The sequence below is a fragment of the Ixodes scapularis genome, unplaced genomic scaffold (assembly GCF_016920785.2).
Source record: "Ixodes scapularis isolate PalLabHiFi unplaced genomic scaffold, ASM1692078v2 ptg001739l_1__unscaffolded, whole genome shotgun sequence".
Classification (NCBI taxonomy): domain Eukaryota; kingdom Metazoa; phylum Arthropoda; class Arachnida; order Ixodida; family Ixodidae; genus Ixodes; species Ixodes scapularis.
In genome coordinates this window covers 19,541-43,972 of record NW_024610190.1, presented here as the reverse complement: position 1 = coordinate 43,972, position 24,432 = coordinate 19,541, and positions in this window count along the sequence as shown.

The following is a 24,432-nucleotide window of genomic DNA, read 5'->3' as shown; positions in this document are numbered from 1 at the left end:
AATAATTTTCACTCCCAGTGTTATATTTTTAATGCTAAATTTGGTATTACATGTGTCGAAGTTGAAAGCATAAAAATGGTCTGCAGCAGAACTCGACGCATTAATTGCAAATAAGAAACAGCAAATCTTTTTCGAGTTATTTCCTGTCAACGCTTACTTTTATCAACATGGTCATACACAAATTTTTAACATTATGTTCTTTTCGTCCTTTCTGACTTCCAAGCTTTTTGTCTTGTGTTGCTGTCTTCACTAAAATAAATTCCACAACAACCCTTTCGCATTGACACAGCGATATGAAAATAATTACAATAATTTAGAGATAAACTTTTGGCGAGCAATATTCTCTTACAATATTTTGCCACCAAGGGGAGAGGCACAACGGCGCATGCGCGTCGGTTCTCTTGCAAGGGCGACGGTCCCTTCCCGCAATGCTTATATTGAAGATGACGTACCATTGCGATTCCCACGATTACCAGCAACCTCAGCGCTTCCCCGTGCCCCGTTGGTGCGCAGCCCCATGAGTTGCAGAGTGAATTGTAATCACAATGTTAAATGCGGGAGATTTTATAGATTCAAGAATTTCTCGCGGGACGCGGGACACGAGCCCTCAATACGGGACAGTCCCGCGAGTCGCGGGACGGGTGGTCCCCCTACGCAGCACAGTTTACCATAGCTTCCGCTGCATATTACGGTCGTCTCAACCACCAGCATGTCGACACCGGCGTGCGGCGTCATTCTGTGATGTAGTTGCAACCCACGTATACTACAATGGTTTGTTTTAGGCTTCATCTAGCAGTCTGAAGGGTCTGGGACATTTTAATCGGCAAAATATTCAGCGTGCGGACTTTTCGGTGCATAGTCCGGACATTTCATCGAACGCCGTTTCATTGAACACGGTTTCGTCTAAGCCGTTTTATGGATCGCAGTTTTATCAAACGCCGTTTCATCGAACGCCATTTCATCGAAGCCGTTTTATTGAACGCCGCCTACTTGAGCCGTAGAAATTCTACATCTAGGAAATATTTTTCGTTTTAGCGCCGGGAGGATAGCAGTGTTTAAATATTTATTATAATTTATAAACGTATACATAGATAAATGGAAGAAACCTTTTTTGCCACTTTCTATTTTTTTTTAAGTAAATTATGACCTCTTTTAATATTGCCAATAAGAAACGGGAACATTGACGACACTTTCTAAAGCTGTGATCGTTAGGTGCAGTGATAAACGTCCGTCCGTTGCCCTTGAAGAGACATATTCTGCTTCGAGACGAAGTCGTCATTGAAGCAGTGATCTGTCTCCGTGTCCTGTGATACGAAAAAAAAATTAATAGACGTGTCTCCCTTCTTTGTTAATTTACTGTAACCGACAGAACCATGGACCTACCGGATATTCGACATACATTATACAGTATATACTGAATGTCAAAGATCCGACAGGTCCACGGTTTTGTCGGTTACAATAAAATAACGAACAGGGGAGTCGCGTCTTCTTAAATAACATATATGTTCTTAAAACGAAAGCTATTCTCCTACGATAAAATGAAAACAAAGGTAAATCGACAAATACAAAATAAAAGAGGCGCCGCGGAGAATAGCTGAATAAATGAATACCGGAGAAAAGCTCACCGGAGAAAAGCTCACCGGAGAAAAGCACACCGGAGATAAGCTCACCGGAGAAAAGCTCACCGCAAAACCGGCGGATGCGGAGAAAATCTCACCCGTCTTTGGGCGTATGCGGAAGAAACTCACCGATTTTTTTTTCCTTTTTAAGGGAGGCTGTTGTATCACGCGAAACATATATCAATTTATTATTTTTAAATTTCGTCCGCTTTGTAAAAATAAAATGTCCCTTTTCGTAATATATTTGTTAAGCTTATTGTGTATATTGCTCGCAAATTAAAAATTGCGGGCGAGTGTATTTTGTGGCTTACTCTCTGGGCGATGAAAGCCTAACTGAAAACTTCATGAACTTGAAGAGCAGGAAAATGTCCGAAAACTTTATAATATCTGCCCAAAACCTAAAAATAAAAGAAAACTGTAAATGCGGAAGATTCGAAAGTGCATGCGCAACAACGCGGTGCCTGAAATTCTCTTTGAAGCTATTGTTAACCTTTGAAAACAGGATAAAACCGTCTGTAGGCATATCGAGGCTTCTTTCTTCCGGAAATGCACGTTTTCTAGCCGTTCGCGCTGGTGTTTCCACACGCGGCCTTTGTGCGATAGTGCCCTTCTACGGTGAGCCACTCATGACCTTCAGAGCTGCACACTGGCACCGTCGTTACCCCTGACCTACATAAAAAGTAGTATTCTGTGAGGTTGCGAATAGGGCGAGTTGGAAACGTTATACCTAATGAAAACCGCCCAAACGACGACGACGGAGTGAAGACTACAAACACGACAAGACAAAGATGTTCCCGCAACTAAAGGTTTGTAACTCAAATTAACAGAAACAAAACAGCGTAGCCGACACTGATTACATCAACAAACACCTACTTGTCTATCAGGCATAGCAGAATATTTTGTAGTTGAAACGGTTCACACGCCGCTATTCATAATAGCTCGCGAAGAACAAACCTCTTTATCTGACAGAGCTCCCGACTGCGCACTGTGAGCTGTCGATGAATTGTCTTTTTTTACCGGTGTACAATGTTTTGATTTTATACCCTTGCGGCTTCATTAATACACAAAATGGTTGATTACTAATTTCGGAGGAATCAGTAAATATGCACAATGAACTTGTGCATATAAAAAAGCGGTGAGCTTTTCTCCGCATCTGCCGGTTTTGCGGGATCAGAAAACGTTTATTGGGTTAAAAAAAAAAAAAAAAAAAGCTAGTGGTCGGTTTTTCCTAGTCCAGGATGCCGTTGGCTTCCGCCGCCTTGCAGGCCCTTTCAATCAGGAATTCCTGATTTTCCAGGTCGCTGCACGCTAGCTTGGCCTCCCACTGCTGCCGACTGTTGTCTTGTACCGTAGGAAGTGTGGGGTTTCGGGTGCATTCCCACGTGGAGTGGTAGAGGGTCGCCCTGGCTTGGCACCAGGGACACCTGTCCGAGTATGATTCCGGGCTTATGTGGTGGAAGCGTAGCAAGCTGGGGAAGGTTCCCGCCTGCAGCTGTCGCCACCTGACGGCCTTGTTTCTGCTGAGCTTGGGGTGCGGGGGTGGGAGACTCATTCTCCCCGCTTTGTAGTAGTTGAGTACGCTGCTGTAGGTTTGAGGTACTGGTTCCGTTGGCCCGCTCTTGTCTTTGCCTTCACGCTCATAGTATTGCGCTCTTGCTCCTCTTCTTCCCCGGTGCATGATGGGGTTCATGTGCTTCGGTATGGGCCTAACTATGTAGGTTCCCTTGACTCCGGCGCCCAGTTCCCTGGAATTTTGGATAACTTCTGTACAGTCGCCGTACCTGAGCTTTTGTATAAGCTGTCTGCCAGTCCCGCTCTTCTTTAGTCTGCTTCGTTGTGCCATCAGTAGGGCTTCCTTGTGTTCCCGGAAGGTGTTGTGCGCCCCCATTTGTTCTAGTTTTGCAGTAGGGGCGTTCTGCGGAAGCCCGAGCGCTATCTTGTATGTTTTTCTGATGAGAACTTCGACCTGCTCTTGTTCTTTCATGTCGAGGTAGTGATACGGTAGACTGTACACTACTCTGCTAATAACCAGTGCTTGTATAAGCTTCATGACGTCCTTTTCCTTGAGCCCTCTTCTCCGGTTCGTGATCCTAGTGATCATCTTGGTCACCTGTTCAGTTGTTTTCTGTAGTAATTGTATGGTGCGCGTGGCTTTCCCGTTATGCTGGATCCACATGCCCAGGATTCTCAACTGCTTGACCTCGGGTATGTCTTGTCCGTCCAGAGATACATTAATGGGTACTCCTCGGTCGTATCCATTCCTGTGAATCCATATAATTTCGGATTTCTCTGGAGAGCACCTCAGTCCGCGGCTCTTCACGTACACATGGACCGTGTCTGCGGCTCTCTGGAGTCTCTCTTCCTTCTCGCCGAGGGATCCTTCGGTGGTCCAGATCGTGATATCGTCAGCATAAATTGCGTGTCTTATCCCTTCAATCTTTTCTAGCTCCACCGGCAGGTCCCTGAGTGCCAGGTTGAACAGCAGCGGCGATAGGACCGCACCTTGCGGGGTGCCTCTGTTGGGGACGCTAGTTTCTTTCGATTTTACGTTGCCGATGGTTATGGTTGCCGTTCTGTCCGTGAGAAACGTCTTGACATATTCGAAGGTTCTCTCTCCGCAGCTGATCTTGTTGAGGCTTTCTAATACTGCCTTGTGCGAAACATTATCGAAAGCGGCTTTTAGGTCCAAGGCCATCACAATGTTTTCGCCGTACTAGGAGATGTTGTTGTCCCCAAGTACTTCTTCCTTTAATTGTAAAAGCACGTCCTGGGTGCTTAGTCGGGCCCTGAATCCGAACATCGTGTCGAGCATCAGGTTCTTTTCTTCGAGGTGTCTCACGAGCCTTCCCTGCACCATCCTCTCCATGAGCTTGTCCATGTTCGACGTGAGAGATATGGGTCTCATGTTCTCTATACCCGGGATCTTTTTGGGTTTCGGAATGAGTTTTATCTCAGAGTGCTTCCATTCTCCGGGTAGGGTTCCCTGGTTCCAGTTTTTGTTGTAGAAGTTGGTTAAGTTCGTTTGCTGCTCGCAGCCCAGGTTCTTGAGCATGGCATTGGTGACTTTGTCTCTTCCCGGGGTAGTATTCTTTGCGTCTTGTACAGCTGCGATCATTTCGGCCTCCTCGAACTCCTGATCCAGCTTCTCGTTGGCTCTTCCCGTGTACCGTATACATCTCGCCTCGTCTTGTGGTGGTACAGGCTCACCAATATATTTCTTTTTGATCTGTTTCAGTAGATCCTCGTCAGTTCCCTTGTAGGAGTGGACGATCTTTAGGGTCGTTTTGCATCCTTCTGACTTGGTTTGCGCTGGGGATACCAGGTGGTGTAGTAGTCTCCACGTCTGAGCAAGTCCCAAAGTTCCCTGGAGGGAGTCGCATTTCTGGTCCCAGTTCTGCTGGGCTAATTGCGTGGCGTATTCTTCGGTCTGTTTGTTTAGCACCGAGATGCGGAGCCTGAGCTTTCTGTTGTGCTTTTGTTTCTTCCACCTTTTGACTATTCCCTTTCTCTTTTCCCACAGCCCAAGAAGGTGCGTATCCACCCCCGGTATGGCCTCGGTTAGGCTAATCTCCTTGGTGCAGTGCGCTTTGGTGGCTTGTAGCTGCGCCACCCACGTCTCCAGGTCCTCAATACCTCCTTCCGGTCCGAGGTGTCTGAACTTGTTCCAGTTGGTCATTTTCGAGGCGCCAATCTTGCGTCTGTTAGTGCTCGCTTCCACACTTATCTCTATGATTGCGTGGTCGCTGCCGATCGTTTCCTCGGTATTCTTCCAGGTAACCTTGTGCTGGTCCAGATTTTTTATCATAGTGAGGTCTGGGTTAGTGTCTCTGTTGATGCTGTTCCCAGTGCGTGTGGGTCTGAGTAGGTCGTTGATGATCTCCAGTCTTTCGTTGTCGATCGCTGCTGCCAGTTGCTTTCCTTTCTTCGAGTCCTCTTGGTACCCCCAGCTCGTGTGTCTCGCGTTAAAGTCGCCGACCAATACGAGTGCGTTGCCTCCAACGATCTTGCTCGCTTCTCGGAACAGGGACCCGAAGTCCTGGACGACGTATATCGGCGGGCTGTATACGTTTAACACGAATAGACTCTTGTCTTTCTTTTTTTTGGGTATGATTTCGAGTAGAACATGTTCCACCCCTTGCTCCTTGAGCTTGTGCTCTATGGCTGTGAGGTTCTTGCTTATCAGAGTCGCCGTTCTTGGCTTATTTTTTTTTTTGGCTGACCAAGGTGGCGTACCCCGAGATCTTAGGTACTCCGCTGACCTCTTGAAGTGCAATAATATTTGGTCTGATGATTTGGTTTTTGTATATGAAAGTTGAAGTTGCTTTGCTTCTGTTTGTGTCCCCTACAGTTCCATTGCCAGATGATTGTAGGTGCCTGTGGTATTCTGATCTTTCCCTTGCGCTTAGTCGTAATCATGTTGCGTCTTTTCCATGTCTACAACCGAGCTCGAGTCGCTCTCATAGTTTGATTCGTCCTTGCTGTAGGGGTTTTTTCTCCTCTTGTTGGGTGGGTTTTCTTCTGCCCCCCTTCCAATTTGAAGGTTCTTGAACATGTCGGTCATTCATTTTTGTATCTCTTCCCTATTGAAAAAACCAGCTTAAGCTGGTCCCAGCTTCAAGCTGGGTTATTGCCCCAGCATGCCCAGCTTGGCATGCTGGTCATGCTGGTTGATCTGGTCATACTGGTCATGATGGTTGATCTGGTCCCAGCTTCAAGCTGGGTTATTGCCCCAGCATGCCCAGTTTGGCATGCTGGTCATGCTGTTAAACTGGTCATGCTGGTGAACTTCCCAACCAGTTTAACCTGTTTAAATTAATACACAGAATAAAAAAGCCAAGCTCGTCAGAAAAGCCAACTCGGCATCCAATTTATTATTTTCGTACTTGCGGCAGCCTCACATGAACTCAAATGCTACACATCCTCGGCGCTGACACAGTACTAACCGACGCACAGATTCTCGGTGCAAATTGTCTACAATGTTAATAAAACCAGATTGCTTATCTCTCAACACGAAAAAAATACTAGACACAGGCCAAAAACAGGCAATAGCAGACGAAAATACTACACGGACGAGAGAAGCGAACCTGGGTCCCGCCAGCGATGGGGGCGAAGCGGCAACTTGCGTGGTCGGCAGAGGCGAGGAAATCCGTGTGGCTTGGATGGCATTGGCGATACTCCTCGGCACCGCCGTCATTCTTGGGCACACACACGTTCGAAGACACGAAGCGACGCCGCAGTCGGGACGTCTGACATCTTCCCGCACTGAACGGACTGCCGCTCGCTGTCTTCTCAAAACCCGCTTCGCTTGCACCGTCGTTCAACTAGTCTCCAAACAACGCGCACACAGCCGTCCCTTCGATCTGCCCTCTGCCCAAGCTATCCAAACGCGTCTTCGATTCTCCGTTTCTACCACTCTCTCTCTCTCTCTCTCTTTTCTCGCACACAAAGGTAGCTTGCAGCGCGCCTGACGCGCCCGGTGGTCTACCAAAAACGAGAGGACAAAGAACAGGACGTGGCCTCGTTCCAGCAGCCGACCTTGTCGCGCGCGCTCCCAGCAATGCCAGTTCGGCTATCTCTAGCCGACCTTGGCGTGCGCGCTCCCAGCATGACCAGCTTGACCACCACGATTATTATTTCGACCAGATTCACCAGCTTGTCTCCCAGCATGACCAGCTCGTCTCCCAGCTTGACCACATTGGCTCCATGGAAAACCAGTTTGACCAGTTAAGACCAGACTGGCTCCCAGCTACACCAGATTGAATCTAAAACCAGATTCGAGTGAGACCATGCTGGTTTTTACTTAGACCAGACTGACCAGCTTAAATTCCAGCTTGCCCAGCTTAAACCAGCTTGATTGCCAGCTAAACCAGTTTAATTACCACATTGACCAGTTTGACCACCTTGATTACCAGCTTGACCACCTTAATTACCAGCTTGACCAGTTTGATTTTCATGCTGGTTTTTCCAATAGGGTTGTTTCAGTTCTTTTATCATTTCTTGTTTCATCTCTTGCGCCTCGTTGCTCGGAGTCTTGGGTGCCGGTGTTTCGCCTCTTGGTTTCGGTTTTGCTCGCTATGCCGGTTTCTCACTGTTTTTTTCTTTCCGTTGGCCTCTTGAGCGCGTTCCTGAGTTGCCGGATTTCGTTTCTCATGGTGGCCATTTCATCCTTCATCTTCTCCACCTCAGCTTTTTTCCTTCCAAGATGGGCCCGTAGCCTCCTTGTTTCTTCAGTTGGGCCTTTTCCCATGGTTGCCGTCGTCATCGTTGCCGCTGCTGCCCACGGGCTGGCTGGTAGCTGCGGATAGTCCTCTTCTGTATACTTCTTTCGGATGACTTCATTGCGTCATGTCTCGGGTGGCGGCTGCCACTTCCTTTCCTTTCTCTCTTCTCCCTCCTTTCGTTGACTCATTCCTTGCTGGTGGCTACCTGCTTGGAACCTCGCCTTGTACTTTTGCTTGCATTCTTTGTCCCCGGTGACGTGTTCTCCCCCGCTTAGTACGCATCTGGGGACGCACATGTGGTTTTCTTCAGGCTGCCTCTTGCCGCACCTCTGACAAGCTTTTACGTCTGGAAATGGACAAACGTCGATCCTGTGCCCCGGTTTCATGCAGCTGTAACACACTTGTCTCGTGGGGACATACGGAATTACCGAGATAATCGTGCCCATGCCGTAGACTACCTTGGGTAGTCTGTCTCCAATGAAAGTCAGCAGAGCTGTCTTTGATCTTCCCATCATTCTCGCCTGAATGATCCTGTTACTGTCGTTCCTGGTGTCGAGAAACTCCATAAGCTCCTCTTCTTTGGTGCCTGCCGATATTCCGTGGATGACTCCCTTTATGGTACCGTCCATGACGACGTGGGTGTTGAACTCGTGGAGCCTCCCACGTAAGCGGAGTCTTGTGATCTTCTTGATTTCCTCGGCGGTGTCCGTTCTCGCCGTGCTGATCACGACGATGTTGGAGCCGTATCTGATGTAAGCAGTGAAATTTGTTTTGCGGTTTTGCGGTTTTGCGGTGAGCTTTTCTCCGGTGAGCTTTTATCCGGTGAGCTTATCTCCGGTGAGCTTTTCTCCGGTGAGCTTTTCTCCGCTGCCCGAATAGAATAGGGGGATGAAGTGGGGAAAAATGTGTGGCCGAGAACAGCCGCCTACCTCGCCAAAGAAGAATCAGTCGCGTATCCACCCAAGTTTTGATATGATAGCTACCTTCTATGATTCACTAGCCAACGTTTAGCTGGACAAAAAATTTACCGGGTAGTGATTCTATTTCTAGTAAATTTAGAGCAGCGTCCACCCTATTTCAAAAGCGATAGTAAATTATGCAAACAGTATTGAATTGCTCTAAAATTCAGTAAAGGAAAATTCGATGAAACAGCGTCAACTGATTTGATGAAACGGCGTTCGATGAAATGGCTTTCGATGAAATGTCTGGTACCCCTTCCAAATCTGTATTTACATAGAAATCTCCACGCACCAAGACGTTCGCGCACCGAAAAGTCCTTGCACTAAGAAGTCCGTGAACCGAAATGTCGGCACCGAAACGACCTACACCAAAACGTCCTACACCGAAATGTCCGGACCTTCCCAGTCTGCACAATCTAACAACCTAACGAAGTCTGAGAGCCAGTTAACTCTCCTGATATTTTTATTAAATTTGTAAAACGCCATCGGAGATTTAAAGGAGCGATGCAACAATTTTCGTACCTTGCGCAAATATCACTTAAAACGGATCCCTAACATTAATGACCTATGACACACGCGTTCGTTTTTTCACCCCACGCCCAATAGAAGTTCCAGAAAAAAATTTAACAAAAACGAGCAGCGTTCACCCCCTCAACTCGCAGCCAGAACAAGCGGCCACATGATCTGGAGCCGATTATATGCCGCCAGTGTTGATCATAGCCACGCGCTGGGGTTGGCAAAGCGCAGGACACGCGCTGAGTTCCAGACATTGTTATGGCTCGGCTGTTGTCGTCGTTGCAGCGATTGGACACGGGCCACTATCCGAATGCTTCTCCAGCTAGCAATTATCACGAGCCCAAGTCGAGTGCCCACGCAATGCTCGGGTCCAATCTATGAACCGCATTCAAATATCGTCACGTGGGTGTACTGCGATCCCCACGTTGCGTCATCAATTTTGCAAAGGAGAGATTGAATGAAAATGATCGCTTTTGCCCTTGAAATTACACCGCAACAAAGAGTTTCTTGGGCAGTGGCGTTGCGTGTGAGTATCCTTGAGTCCCAGGTGTGCCAGTAAGCTCGTGTCAATTGAAAAATATTCCAATTGAATATCGTTGCACCGCAATAACTGTGGCAACTGGCGGCTTCATAATAATATATAAAAACAAAGCATATGCAAACTTTCAGAAGAGCGGTCGTTGAAAGAGGAACAAACGATGGAACTGAAGGGAAAAAAAAGAAAAGAAGAAATACGGCAACAGAGAGTGTGTGATTCATGCTGATAGCCAGGGTAAGGAAGAGGGGGGGGGGGTGGGGGGGGGAAGAGGACTTAAGGTTCTTCTTTGTTCAGGATGCCAGGAACTCTGTGATAACGTTATTGCCCGGTTCGACGTTTTCGAAACGGACAATGGCACTTTCGAGCCTGCTTGGGGAATTCCTTCGGGTCGCTATAAGCTGTTCCAGCCAACACAGTGCTATAAGCTGTTCCAGCCAACACAGCGCCTGCCTCCCACGCGAAAAGCTAGGGTTCGAATCCTGGGAGCGACGTGTCTTTTGTTTAGTCCTGTAACTTAGTGTTCTGGAGAATTCAAGAATCATGTTGCTTGTTCCAGGCCCGAATGTTCTACGCGTCGAAATTTCTACGCCGATTATTCCAGAAGACCACGCCAGTACATAAGGGGCTCCGCGTGGCGAGCGCAGTCAGTTTCGCCCCAGCGTTCGTCTCCGCTGCTACGCCTACTTCGACGCCCGCGACGCTCTTTTATTATCTTTTGTACCTTTTCATTTTTGGCACAAGTTCGCCACATTAAACGTTTATTCCTTCCAGTTTATTTCTTGTTTATTGGTCACTACCCGTGACATTTTGGTGGAGGTGCTGGGTACCGCATGCCCGTGCAGCGTTCCCCTCCCAGGGTCCGCAGTGCAAGCCCGATTCCAAGCCCGGCGAGAAGCCCACTCAACGCGGAACCTGAAACTCGGACCAGTCGCCGTACCCAAGGTCTACACCCGGAATACGGACTTCTGCCACCCCGGACCAGGCAGCCAACGAGGCCGACGATGGACAACCAGTCGTCGCAGAACCCGCCCACCGCCGCCGTCGTATACCTTCCCGTCGCACCCCGGACTCCGAAGCCATTCCACGGGGAGGTCCACGAGGACGTCGAAGATTGGCTGCAACATTACGAACGAGTTGCTCGCCATAACACATGGACTCCGGAGCAGTGCCTTCAGAACGTCTACTTCGCTCTGGAAGGCACGGCACGCACCTGGTTCGAGAACCACGAAGCGTCGATTTGGTCGTGGGAAGAATTCCAGGCCGAGCTGCGACGCACCTTTGCCAACCAGCACCGACGACAGCGTGCCGAAGAACTCCTGCGAGCGAGAACCCAAGGGCCGACCGAAAGCGTCACGAGCTTCGTCGAAGACGTTCTCCACATGATGAATCGGGCCGACCCAAACGCTCCCGAAGAGAAAAAGCTCCGGGTCTTGATGCGCGGCGTCAAGGAAAACATTTTCGGAGGCCTTGTTTGGAGCCCGCCTACCACCGTCGAAGGTTTCATCACAGAAGCCACCAACATCGAACGTGCCCTTCAAGCACGCGCCGCCCACTATCACCGAGTCCCCGGCGTCGCTGACTTTTCATCTTCCGGCTACAACCCCACGGACATCCGCGAGATAATCCGGGACGTCGTGCGGGAGGAAATCAGGAAGCTGCTACCTGCTGCCACAAGCCCGGCTACGACCCTCAGTCGCTGAAATTGTCCGGGAAGAACTTCAGTAGGCGCTGCAGCCAGAAGTTCTCGCCAGCGCCGCTCCTGAACTACCGAAGCTGAGCTACGCCGCAGCTACCCGACGACCGCCGCCCCCTGCTCACCCGTATACGGCGCCACCTCGACGTGAACCTCTAGCGCCGCAGTATTCACGACGCCATGAAGATCGGGCGTACCACAAGCAGCACTTTGTGAATGGGCCATCGCTGGCAAGTGTACTTTGGCCAACCAGATTTTCGATGGCCCAAGCTCGGACAAAGTGCTCGGCAATAGAAGTGTTTTCGTTCTCGTCTGGTGACTTGCCATTCACTTTATGCCAGTCGCTGGCCATTCACTTTAGGCCAGTGACTGGCCATTCATTTTAGGCCAGTGACTGGCCATTCACCTTTGTTCAGTGGCTAGCCATTCACTTTAGGCCAGAGACTGGCCATTCACCTTCGGCCAGTGACTGGCCATTCATATTTGGCCAGTGACTAGCCATTCACTTCAGGCCAGTGACTTGCCATTCAGCTTTGGCCAGTCACTTTCGGCCAGCCACTGGCCATTGACTTCCGGCCAGTCACTGACCGAAAGTGGCTGTAGTTATACACTTAATACATAATTTATCACAGACTGCCTCAGTGTTCCTCAGAAGACTGTCAAGAGTTTCGGGAGGTCAAGTTTTAGAACTCAACCCCAGAAACTCTTACATAGTAATGACACGCGAAGCTGCTGCAAGGCTGCTCAATATTTATTGGACTTTTTGAGTACTAAGTTTTAAGACGCTGGTTGTGACCACCATTCCAGTAGTCGTAGGTTCAGGGATGGTATGTTGTCCCACCATTAAGATCCCCCGGTAGTGCAGCAGTAAAAAAAAAATAAAAAGAAGTAACTTTAGGTGAATGGACAGTGCAACAATAGAGAGTTTCAGTAGATCGTTCCGATACCTCCGATAGCCCTGATAACGATACCATGCCTTCGCAAGGGAGGCGGTGGCGGAGTATCGGGTATCGTTATCGGAGTCATGGGAGCGATCTACTAAAACTTTCTACTGTTCAGTAACAATATTTTTCACTTACACAAGCTTATTGGCACTAATGGGAAAGAGAAGCCTTGAGTACACAGTAAAATTTTTACACACTTAAGGGTGTAAATCAGTTGGTCCCTGGGCTAACACGCTTATGGCGTTGAGGCAAGCACCCTTCACAAAGGGTGCTTGCTGACACCCTTGGTGAAGGGTGCTTGGCATGAAATGGGCACCTGCTGGAATGGCCCAGTGGATGCTGGGCCACCCCAGCCAATCTGGCGCCGGGAGAGTATCATGCGACGTTTTGGTTATGTGGAGTTCAAGGTCACATGACGCTCTCTCGACGCTGGATTGGCTGGTAGCGTCCGCCGCGCCCGGACGAAGGGTGAAATGAAGAATAGACCCCAGTGAACATTTCACTGGAATGTGTCCAATCACACATATCAGAACTTGTAAATTTTACGAAAATCATATATGGTATTGCATATTCTTATATTATTATGATATGATTTACAGCTTATCATTTTTACTGAACACGTTTACACTTTTTTCACTTAGAGGGATTGCCACATCACCACATACGAGGCACGTGATGAAGAAATAATGAGTCACACTAAACACAACTCGTTTCATGAAGAAGTAATACAAAAGAGCTCCTTGCAAGCCACATCATAACCCCGTGGGCACTTGGGAAATGTTACGGCACCCCCCTTTCTCGAACTCTAAGTGAGCAAGCAGTGGCCCAAGCATCGCAATGCACGGCTGAACCATTGTGAACATCATGGTCTGCCACAAACGAAGCATGTAAAGCTTTCCTGTTTGGAGATCAAGTGACATGTTTTGTTTGTCTCAGAGGATTGCAGGCAAGACGCTTCGCTTATCACTTGTCTCCTAGGCGCATCTGTTTACTAATTGGAAGCAGGGTAGAGGGGGGTGGTTTAGCCCTTGACTGAACCGCAGCAGTATTTCATTAGGTGAAGCTCATTATGACATGAATTAGAATGTGTTAAATTGAACATTTATTGAACCTTGAGAAATGAAAAATACAATGTTCCATGTTCCATGGAACATTGTATTTTTGGATAGCATTCTTCATTCCATGAAATGAAGAATGCTATCTGCAAACATGTAATGAAAAATATTACAGAATGAACTTGCACTCTACGGCAAAAAAAGCAAACGTTTCAGTAGAAGACGCTATCCTCTTGCTCACGTACAAAGGAAATTACAAAGTTCTGGAAGACGACTATGGATAAGGAACTCGTACAGCTAAATTCATAGCACCTCGTCTACAGGAGGTCAGCATTAGTTATCACAGAAAGTGCCCAACATTTAAAGAAAGAAAAAGAAAACATGCCTCCATAAAACCTTCTATCATTCGTTCTGGAAGCAAAATAAAAATTAACCTGAAAATACGTGCAAGAAAAGTGGATTATACACTTTTAAAACGGCTCATAAAACATCTCTTGAGCCACATACCTTTTTGCAAACTTTGTTCAAAAATTTAATTACGACTGTCCTTGGATTGGTTTTGCTCAAGACAAGGAAAATCCTCTCCAGAGCAACCAGTGTGTCGGAGGCCTTGCATTCGTACTGGATGCTGAAAAGCCAATATGCTGCCAACAACATGCACAGCCCCTCTTCTGCATTAAAAACGGAAAACAAGCGCTCACGATCCTCAAAAAGGGGAAGAAAGTCTGCATCGTCCAGCTCTTGCTTGTTGTAGAGGACACACGGTGCCGGTGGGGTGTTCTCGTCCTGCGTTAGGTAAAAGGATAAAACAAAACATATTTTAATGTAGAAGGCCAAAACATGTTTGCTCTTGTCAATTGCTATTATTCGCTGCAGTTAAGGCCATGAACATCAGCCTCCACAGAGGCATACAGTGCTTATGTTGGAACAAGTAAACGGCGTCTGCAGCAATGTAAAACGAATGAAGAATTACAATCGGGGCAACATCACAACATGCAAGCATTGCGTTGTAATCTTAGGGGCACTTGCACCTCTATTTCTGTACCGAAATGCATTTCCGAAATCTATTTGTGTTTCAGTAGTGAAACACTTTTGCGATGTATTATGATACGCTGCTAGACTTATGTATCTTGTTACATTTATTGTTAGAAATCAGCTGACAGGTTTGGAGATAAATAAAAAAAAGCCACGGAAAAATCCGACGCATCACTGGTTTATTTTCGCAAAGAGTGATTTTTTGCTTTGCTCTCACTTTTGACTTCTACAGCGGCCGGTTTTCTTTCTGCTGACAGCAGCGTTCCTGTGTACATTTGAGGTTATTGTATGGGTAAGAGGCCACCAACAAATGCACAGATGAGAAACAATGTCTAAAAGAAGGCAAAAAGCAGGGACATTTGGGCAGACACGCTTTGTCCGGCGGTGTCATCGGTCGCCAGCGTTCATTGGGTGCGATAATGGGTTCTTTTCGGTGTCAGCGAACATAGCCAAAAGAAGTCAAGTTGCAAAAAAAAAAAGGGACAAACACCGACGGAAGGCGGGGAGCTTAGGTGCTACAATCTACGCTTGCCACAGACGCACCCTTCTCACCTCGCCACCCTGCATTTATGAACCGTATAGGGCTGCCGACTGACCATAACGGTACATGCTACTATTTGTCCCTTGGCCAATGTTAATTTTTTTCCCTCTTCCTCTACACTAAAAAACCCAAAGATAAAGGTTACAGAAAACAGCCAACATAAAAATGTTTCACATGTAGCTGTAGAAATTAATTTTCAAGGGCTACATTTTAAGTACAGTCGCCGGCCATATGAACCCCCCCGTCCGAACACCAACCGGTGCAGCAAAAATCCAGCATGCAGCGTGTCGAGGTTGACGGCTGCGGTTTTCAACGGTGGAGGGGGTGATTACACATTAAAAGGTGCTCGAGATAATATATTTCTACAGCTACCTATGATACATTGTTGCGTTCGCACCTCAATGCACCCCTCAAATCCGTCACACACAAAGGTATTCTGACGAAATATACAATGAGCTGTCTGCGTCAAGAGAAGAGCAATCTCGGTGGCCCAAAAGGTAACCTGCGGCTGCTGGATGACTTCATGTAAACGGACCCAGAATTCACGGACTTGGAGAGAGGTGCAAAAACTATGTGACATTCAACTGAAAAGTTAATAAGCTCAAATTATTATCCATTTTAAGCCAAAATCCATGATTCGCACATGCCAATTATTTTCACAATGAAGCCAAAGGCGAACCAAGTAGTAGTCCGTTGATTTATTGCCGAATACAATACACTTTGAGTACCAAACTGGATGCTTTGTTTATGTTTGGAAGGTTGCAATGACAAATGCAATACTTAATTGGGTGAAAAGCAAATTTTTATAACAATTATGTGCATGATTACATTCTACAAGTCGTTTTACGTGTATACACTCTGCACAGCATTATATTTGAAAGCTAACAAAATGTTTAAAAAAGGCCGTGAGAGTTCTGTCGATGTCTTCACTGCGTGTTCGTGGGACTCGGCGGTCATTTGTAAAGGGGATAAATGTCACAGTACGTTACTAATTGACCAAAATCTGTTAGCTTTAAATTCATGGCTTTATGGACCATGTGCAACTGCAGTGTTAAAAGCCAGTCAATATTAAAGGCTATCCCTATTTAAACCCTTCACAAAAAGTCAAGCGGCTTGGAGGTATTCATTGTCCAACTTTTGCCTTTTTAATGTCGGATGCAAAAACCGTGCTCAGCTTGAGCTCAAGATTTCGTGCCGCTAATAATGGGCAGAAGAGTCCCCTGGTCATACTCGGTAGGTCGTCACTATCTCGACGGTGTGTCCTTGGCGGAAGCATCGGCGTCATACTTCCAGGATAGTGAAGGTGCGTCCGAAGCAACCAGGTCCGCACGACATCCTGAGGCCTTCTGAGCGCAAAATTTTGGAATTGGGCGACGAAAAGGCAGAATTTTAGCACTGAATAATTCGAAACTCGTTGCCATTCGCAAATTGTGTCAATTCTGTTAGTCTTTAATATTCACTGCCTTTGAAACTAGAATTGAAACATACCCACTAAACCATTATTACAAATTTTGGTTAATTAGTTTTGAATAACATACTGCTAACGGTTTCCCCCTTATGAAACGTCCTCTGAGCCCCACAAACACACATTGAAGTCAACATCCAAGTAACACTCACGCCGTTTTTTTTAATCTTTTTTTACCTTGTTTGAATCAAAATAGAAAGCTTTGTGTTTATTAATTTATAAATATAATAAATACCGGGTGCATGTGCATGCAGCCTTGCACCATCCCACTATAGAGGTCCACTTTTTTCTGAAGTAAAACTGGATCAAACGGACAATGCCAGTTTTACATAAACCCCCAGCACTGCATGTACCAAAGACGGCCAAACATGATAGCTCACCTCATAAAACACTCTGCGCGGCTTGAGGATAGCGGCTTGCGGTCTTTGACGGTGAGTCTACTCGCTTGGTGTAGCTGGGACCTGCAATAAATTCAATACCGCTTGCCATATCTCACAAAGTAACAAAGAAAAGCCAGTGATACATAAGTCTAGAGCACGACATGTCCCTAGGACCACTAGAAATTCTCGCTCGACTCATAGAACACTCCACGCGACAAAACCCTGCATTAAGGACCGATTGAACTTAGTATAAACGCTGTAGAAAAATAAGGATCTGTATTCAGCTGTGTCAAAACACATGATCTAATGTAATAATTGTGTGGCCTCAAAGGGGTAGGGAAACGAAATTTCAGCGCTCATTTTCTAGCTTGAATGTGTTGCATGTTGCACCCTAACCTCAAAAAGACCAGTCTTCCGTTGAAAGGCACAAGAAAACTAATTTTAAAGCTAAATAAACGATCTCTCAATGTGCACCTGGTGGATGCATGCGGAGCCTATTTGGGAGATAATCTAGCAACACTGAGGAACTTGCTACGTAGTCGCGACGTAGCAGAATCCTTCGGAGCAGCGCCGCCTTTTGGAATTTCAACATTTTCTTTCTTAGCTTTGCTCCTGGCTGAACCCACAAATCGCGCATTGTACCAAACGGTCCAAGAAGACGGAAAGGAAGGACTACCCTCATTCTCTGACCCTCGTTCGTGCAACCGGAAACAGCCATTGTCCCCCTAGAAGATTAGCCCGTCGCTCAAAACTCAAACAAAAGTTGCTTTTCCCATCCCGTTCAGCCCTAAGCTGACAGTGTTGTGGAAGCTACGTGCTCCTTGGGCTAGCCCACGTGGGCCAGCCACACGCCCGTCACCCCACGGGTACTTCGAACGGCTCGGTTGTCACGCGCTGACACTATTGACACCACCACAACGCTGACAACGCCACCAAGGGCAAAGCTCTTAACCACGCCTGCCTTTCTACTCCACGAACGCGGGGAATCTTTTCTTTCTGTTTTTGTTTGCGCCGGATATCCCACGACGCATCGCGCTCTTCGTTCGCTTCTCTACGAGCGCTTGTTCGACTGCACCGTTTGGAACGAAAAATATAGCCAGTCGTTCAAAACACAAACGTGGAATTATCATTTACGGTTATTATCCGTCATGCTTGACTCACTTCCGAACGAAATTTGAATATTTCAATATTTGTTTCCGTACCCCTTTAAAGAACGCAACTGTGATGACAAATTAATGAATGATGATGATGAAATAATTTTGACTAAAGAGAGTGACCACAAGTGTATACTGAAAGAATCACTAACAATGATGAAACCTAGAAATCTATTAGTGCCTTCCCTGTGTTTTGCCATCGAGTGGAAGAAGTTTCTTGGCCTATATTTTTGTTAGAAACAGGTGTGATGCGTCCGTCTGTTTTTTTTTTTAATCTTGATGTTGTGCATATTTTTTATTTCCTAGGTTGAAAGCTCAACGCATTCCATGTTGTTTGTTCAATCACATTTACCTAAATGTTTGTAGGTTGCTTTTTTATGTTTACTGTCCTTGGGTATGTCAAGGGTTGTGAACAGTAAACGCTGTAAGGCCCAGGAAGGAATTCCCTTTGTAAAGTGGTGGCAAGCAGAAGAGAAATTGTAAAGACTGACTTCATGTCTTCCTCTACGTTTTCTTTTTTGGGTCGCCTATTCATTTTTTGCCCATTAATACTCAGCTGTGTTTGATACTTCTCTGCGTTTGTATCATCCCTCAGAGAACCTGTCTTTAATAAATTATGTGTTTAGCCTGTTTAGCTAGCTTGCACCCTCGTTTTAGTTTATTAATAAATGACTGTAGGATTCAACTGCAAGCACGGTGTTAATGCATACTAATATATAGCAGCATACTTTTATTGACTAGTGCTGAATATTGGACTAGTTAGTAGCCAATTATTGAAAAGAAATCATGAAGAATATGGGAACGGAGGATATGAACAGAACACAGCGCTGTGTTGATCTCCTCCTCCTTGTCCGTGCCATTCACATTCCATGTTTTTAATAACACATTTATTAATAATTTTCTGCTTGGTATCATCTGTATAGGGGTTCACTGGAACGACCCACCTGCTATTGCATTCACTTTAGGGCAGCTCCCCCTTCCTCATGGTGCCATCGTTCAGGAAGTGCAAGGCGGGTGTCGCTCTCACTCTTGTGGTTCAGTTCCCCAGGTTTCCATAGGTTTCAAGCTGCTAGCCAAACTGAGTCAGGCCTTCCAGCCCTGCAGGAAATGTCAATTCCACTCTTTTAGAGATAGACACCCACATTTTTCATGTACGTGAAAGAAGCTCTAACAGAGAGGAAACAAAATGATTGGCCTTTTTTTAATGCATCCTTTTCTTTTGCTGAGAACATACATAAACGTTACACGCTATTGTACATAGAGTGGTGCGGCTTAATTTAGGAAGAGCACTTTTTTTCATATAACTTTTATATAAAGAAAAAACTCAATATAATGAGTCGGGCATAAGTGGTTGCTATGAACTGCCCTATACATTTACACATTACCTGATATCACCAAAAGAATGGAGTAGCGTAGGGCTGCACTGCACCAATTATGACTTTGTAACCAATTAATAGTTGGCATTTATTTGTTTATTGTTCTTGGCTATTATTTTTTGACAGAAAGAATAACCGGGCGAGTTGGTACGGTGGTAGTCTTTGAACTCCATCAAATATTCAGGTTTGACATTAGTTAATTTTTTCCGCCTTTTTTCATGTTTTTGCTTTTTCTAGCTGCTCTGATTTTTGTAAGGGCTTTCGCCACTACTAAAAAACGTGACATTTAAACTCCTTTTATTTTTTGCTTCACACAATCGTAAACGTAAAAAGTGTGCCGGTTCGGTAAACGCGAAGAGACCTAAATTCCGAGGGTAAAAGCTCTAAAAACAACGGACAAGTAAAAGAAACAAACAACACAGGGCGTTGTTTGTCCGTTGTTTTTAGCGCTTTTACCCTCGGAAATATCACGACGAGACCGCGCGTCTCTACGGCACAGGATGCAAAAAAGCATGTTGCATGCTCGCTCTTGTAACGTTTTTCTCGCTCCCGCTTTATAAAACAAATCGGCGAGCGGCTGTTAGGACAAGACGTCAGAACTAGCATGACCTGTGATTAACACTTTGGGACGGCTACTAAATGCTTGAACTGCCGTCAGACGGCACTTGAACGCTCCGCACAAGCGTCGCCGGACAAGCGCCGCACGACGGCGCCCAGAACATGCCCACGGTTCCGCCGCACTAGAATCTTTCTCACACTGCGGAGCGAGCCACAGGTTTTGAAGAAGATACGCTCTTTTCAAATGATGAAATAACACAGGGCAGAAGCATAGTTAGAATCACGCATAGCTTAGCAAGCACACGGTACACGACAAAGTTTGAAACAGCAGCCCACTTCGCCGAAACAAAAGAAAGTTGCTTACCGGCGTTTGCACGAGTCGTGCATGGGCGGTTCTGAACTTACGGGCGTTGGCAAGACGCAGCGTCTCCCAGCTGTCAGTCATCGATTGCTATTCTTGAACGCAGTACTCGTAAGGAAGATATCTAAAATATCCACCAAAACGGCTAAAACGTAAAAAAAAAATATTTCCGCAGCCTCTGGAGCTTCAGCGACCATTCAAACAAGCCCAACCGAAGCTGATTGCAATAGCGATTGCCTTGCGCAGTCTTCAAGAGTCTCTTTTCCTTTTTATTTATTGCTATTTTTTTTAGAACGATACTAAGTTGATTATTAATATATTACTAACAATAAGAATGTACTTAAAATAATAATGTAAAACATTACACAAAGTGAGTAAATCTTAGGTTTTATTTAAACTTTAGGTTATTTCTTTTTTGTGTAAACAGAAACCGAAACTAACTTAAGCAACGTTTCCTTCGTCGTAATTGTTTGCATGCGCGTGCGCGTTTGTGCGCGCGCTTGTGGATCAGAGTGTCGAACCGAAATTTTTATCGGTTCGGTTCTGGTTCGGGTTCATGGCTTTCGGTTCAGTTCCGGTTCAGTTCCGGGGAGCAAAAAATAACGGTTCAAACCGGTTCGAACCGGTTCGAACCGGTTTGAACCGCTAAATTGAGAATATATTTTTCGCGTTGTTCTGGTAATATACACTATTTACGCCGTGAAACGATTAACTATAGTTTCTTCGATCCAAAAATATTAAATTCAGTTATTTAATTTCGACGCAAGAGTAGAAAAAAGTCTACATTAACATGCATAACGTCGTGTTCATACGACTCCACATCCCTTTGTCTGCCAGTAACATATATTTTACCTGAATCAAAATGTTTAAGTGCAGGAGTAAAGAGTTGAGCTTGTTGGTACATACCTGTAAATAGATCAGCTTCAAATTTAAAACTATACTGTATTTTATTGTGCTTTCTTTGTGTTTAAGTAAAATTCTAAAGTTAAAGCTTATCTATTTACACGGTATAAAATGTTGTCGCGAAGTGTGGTAGGTCGCCTAAAATACCCGTGATCGGTACAACTTTGTGTCGCAGTGCTAAAAATGAAATCGTGATTGTGTCCTTGAACTAAGGATTTTATACATCACATAAAATTATGAAATGAGCGCCTCGGTGCTTATGCTAATTATGAAATAAGGTTTACGAAATACACTTCACAATATATATGTATATGATGACGACACAACTGAGCTAAAAGCAATGAAATTTTCAGAATGTAACAAAAGTTTTAGGATAATTCCTTTCAGTTTATTTTTTATAGAAGCACCGAGCGCCAATCCAAATGCTTTTTGTTCTAACCAAACATTGTTTACACTCTGCACCGCATGCATGCCACTAATCATGCAGCAAGAAGTAATCGCAATTGTTCACTCTAATCAGGGATGGGCAGTATTCCAAATACAAGTATTTGAAATATGTATTTCAAATAGTTTGTGTATTTTGCATTTGTATTTAATTACAAATTAGGTAATGTATTTGACGTGTGTATTTATAAACTAAAACATGGGTATTTCAAATGCAATCGTAATTAAATACAATTTTGTGGGCGAAAATACGTCCCTCAAATTTATTGTCACTGTCCAGAGCAGGAAGAAAACTACGTTCTGCACCGGATGAAGTGTCTCTAAATCAAGCACAAGCGTTTAGTGACTTTGTGATTGCGGTGCTAGTCCAGGGCGAGAATAGTGACGAAATAGACGTTCACAGGCAGACTGGCTAAATAAGTGCCTGTGACAACCTGTGATGCTTTCCAGCCTGATTTCCATCTATATAATTTGCCTGGAACATTCTAAATGCGCGGGTCGTCCAAATTTTCGTAACTGGTGCGAGTTGCAACAATAAAAAATTCTCTACCTAGTGCTGCGCGTCTTGGTCGTCTCGGTCCCTTGTTTGGTCTATACCAAAATGTAATCGACAAAAAAAGCTGCTTGAAGCTCCGTACTTTTTTCACCTGTTACGCCCAAGCTGATTACATTTTTTTTGTGATTTTATTTCTATCACGATACTAGAGCCTCGCACACTAACTCCCAAGTGTGCGATGCAAAATTAAAATGAGATACCCAGAAACCCGTTGCAGGTGCCCTGAAGTCGCTAACGCAAATTTTGGGGAATGTATTTGGAAAAGTATTTGGAAGAGATCAAATGCATTTGGTTGTATGTGTATCTTGTACTTAAATGCTTTTTTTTGGAAATGTAATTAGATCTGTAATTAAACACATTTTTGACGAAGTATATTGTATTTGTATTTCGATACATATTTGCATGTATTCTGCCCATCCCTGACTCTAATTTATACGCACCTTCGCACTCAGATCGAATCTGGCCCAAAAAAGCGCTTGCTCTAGTGAACATTTTCTTATGCAGATTAAGCTGGCATCGCCTGGCTGTTGAGGAATGATTGTTCTTGACAAGATGCCGGTCAATTTAATTTGCAAATGAGCATCACCTTTGCTAACTGATGATTTTAACTCGATAGCGTTAAGGAGCTCATGTCGCAGAAAAGCCGATGTCGGTGGCGTGACTGGAAAATCCTGATTGGTCGGTAGGTTCATGACGTCAGAGCTAGATACGCAAGAATTTCAAGCAACCCACAGTGCTCACGTGAAACGTGACATCACGCGTGGAATGAAAGTGATTAAAACATGACATGTAATGTGAATTAAAGGTCGCCGTATGTCTCAAATTATTTCACTTTTGAAAGTAATTATTTTTCCTTAAAGAAAAAAAATTAAGAATTTCAGGCGGGATTCGAACCCACGACTCTTTTTGTTGCGAGTCAGACGCTTTTCACTAGGAACGGCGCTAGCGTCTGGCACGACAAAAACGTGCTTTTTGGTAAGGGCGTTTTTGCAAGCAAAGTAGTTTCCGGAGTCACGCTTTTTGGTCTGCGCCAAAGATGCAGAAAAGAGGAACCTTTACAACACAGCATGTTTTTAAAACTCCCCCCCCCCCCCCTCCACACACACACGCACCTCTTTATACAGCGGAGCTGTTAAGGGCTAGTTTCCCCAGTGTCGTGTCCGTCAGCAAACAAATGATGACACTAAACTCTGGACAGCTACCGCCGTCTATAAATGACGACGGCAACCAGACACCCGGCTTGCCGGTTGTCTGGTTGCCGCCGTTGCGCATAGATGGCGGCAACCTCTCCGGCCTTTCCACTCTGGTGGCTTGCCGACTTGCCGCCGGCCATTACTTCATTTACACCATAAAACAGCTTCGCTGGTCTTGCTTCTTCACGAGAGTGGAAAGGCTTAAAGTATTCCTGAGGAATTGCCTCCTCCGTTTTGGTGTGTTTTCATTCAACAATTTTATTTGCCGCTTGTTAACCGCAACCCTTCATTGCTTTTATTTTGCACCCCGTGAAGTTTAGATGGGTCATAAAACGACATCGGGTTGGAATGCTCATGACTTTTCCGAGGCGTACTGGTCCTCTGGCCCAAGTATACTCGCACAGGCCGCCACTAATTCAGAAGCTTCTTTGTCGCGGTGAAATTGCGAGGATAAGAGGGGACTATTTCTTTTAGTCTTGCCTTCCCAAAGATTGAAGTCGCAATTGTAGGATCAAAACCACCCGCCTGACGACCGTCGAGCGCGGCTCATGGATTGGACAGGAGAACTGCGTGAGCACGGTACATCCGCTCGTAACAATCAATGCCTCGGCGGACACTTGGGTAGTGGCTCGTGTCCAACCACTGCGGTGATGAGAACAGCAGAACTCTAACAATGCCTGGAGCGTTTTCTTCCTTTAAAACCCCAGCGCGGTAACGTTGGCGGCAGAGGATTGGCACCAAGCCACATGGCCGCTTCTGGCTCCGCAGTTGAGGGGATGAACAATGCTCATATTTCTCGAATTTTTGGCGACTGCCATTGCCTAGAAAAAATAGCAAAGCCAAGTTCAAGCAGTTATTAACGTTGGGGAGTGATCCTGAGTAGTATTTAGTGATGTATAGAAAAAATTTCTATAGCTCCTT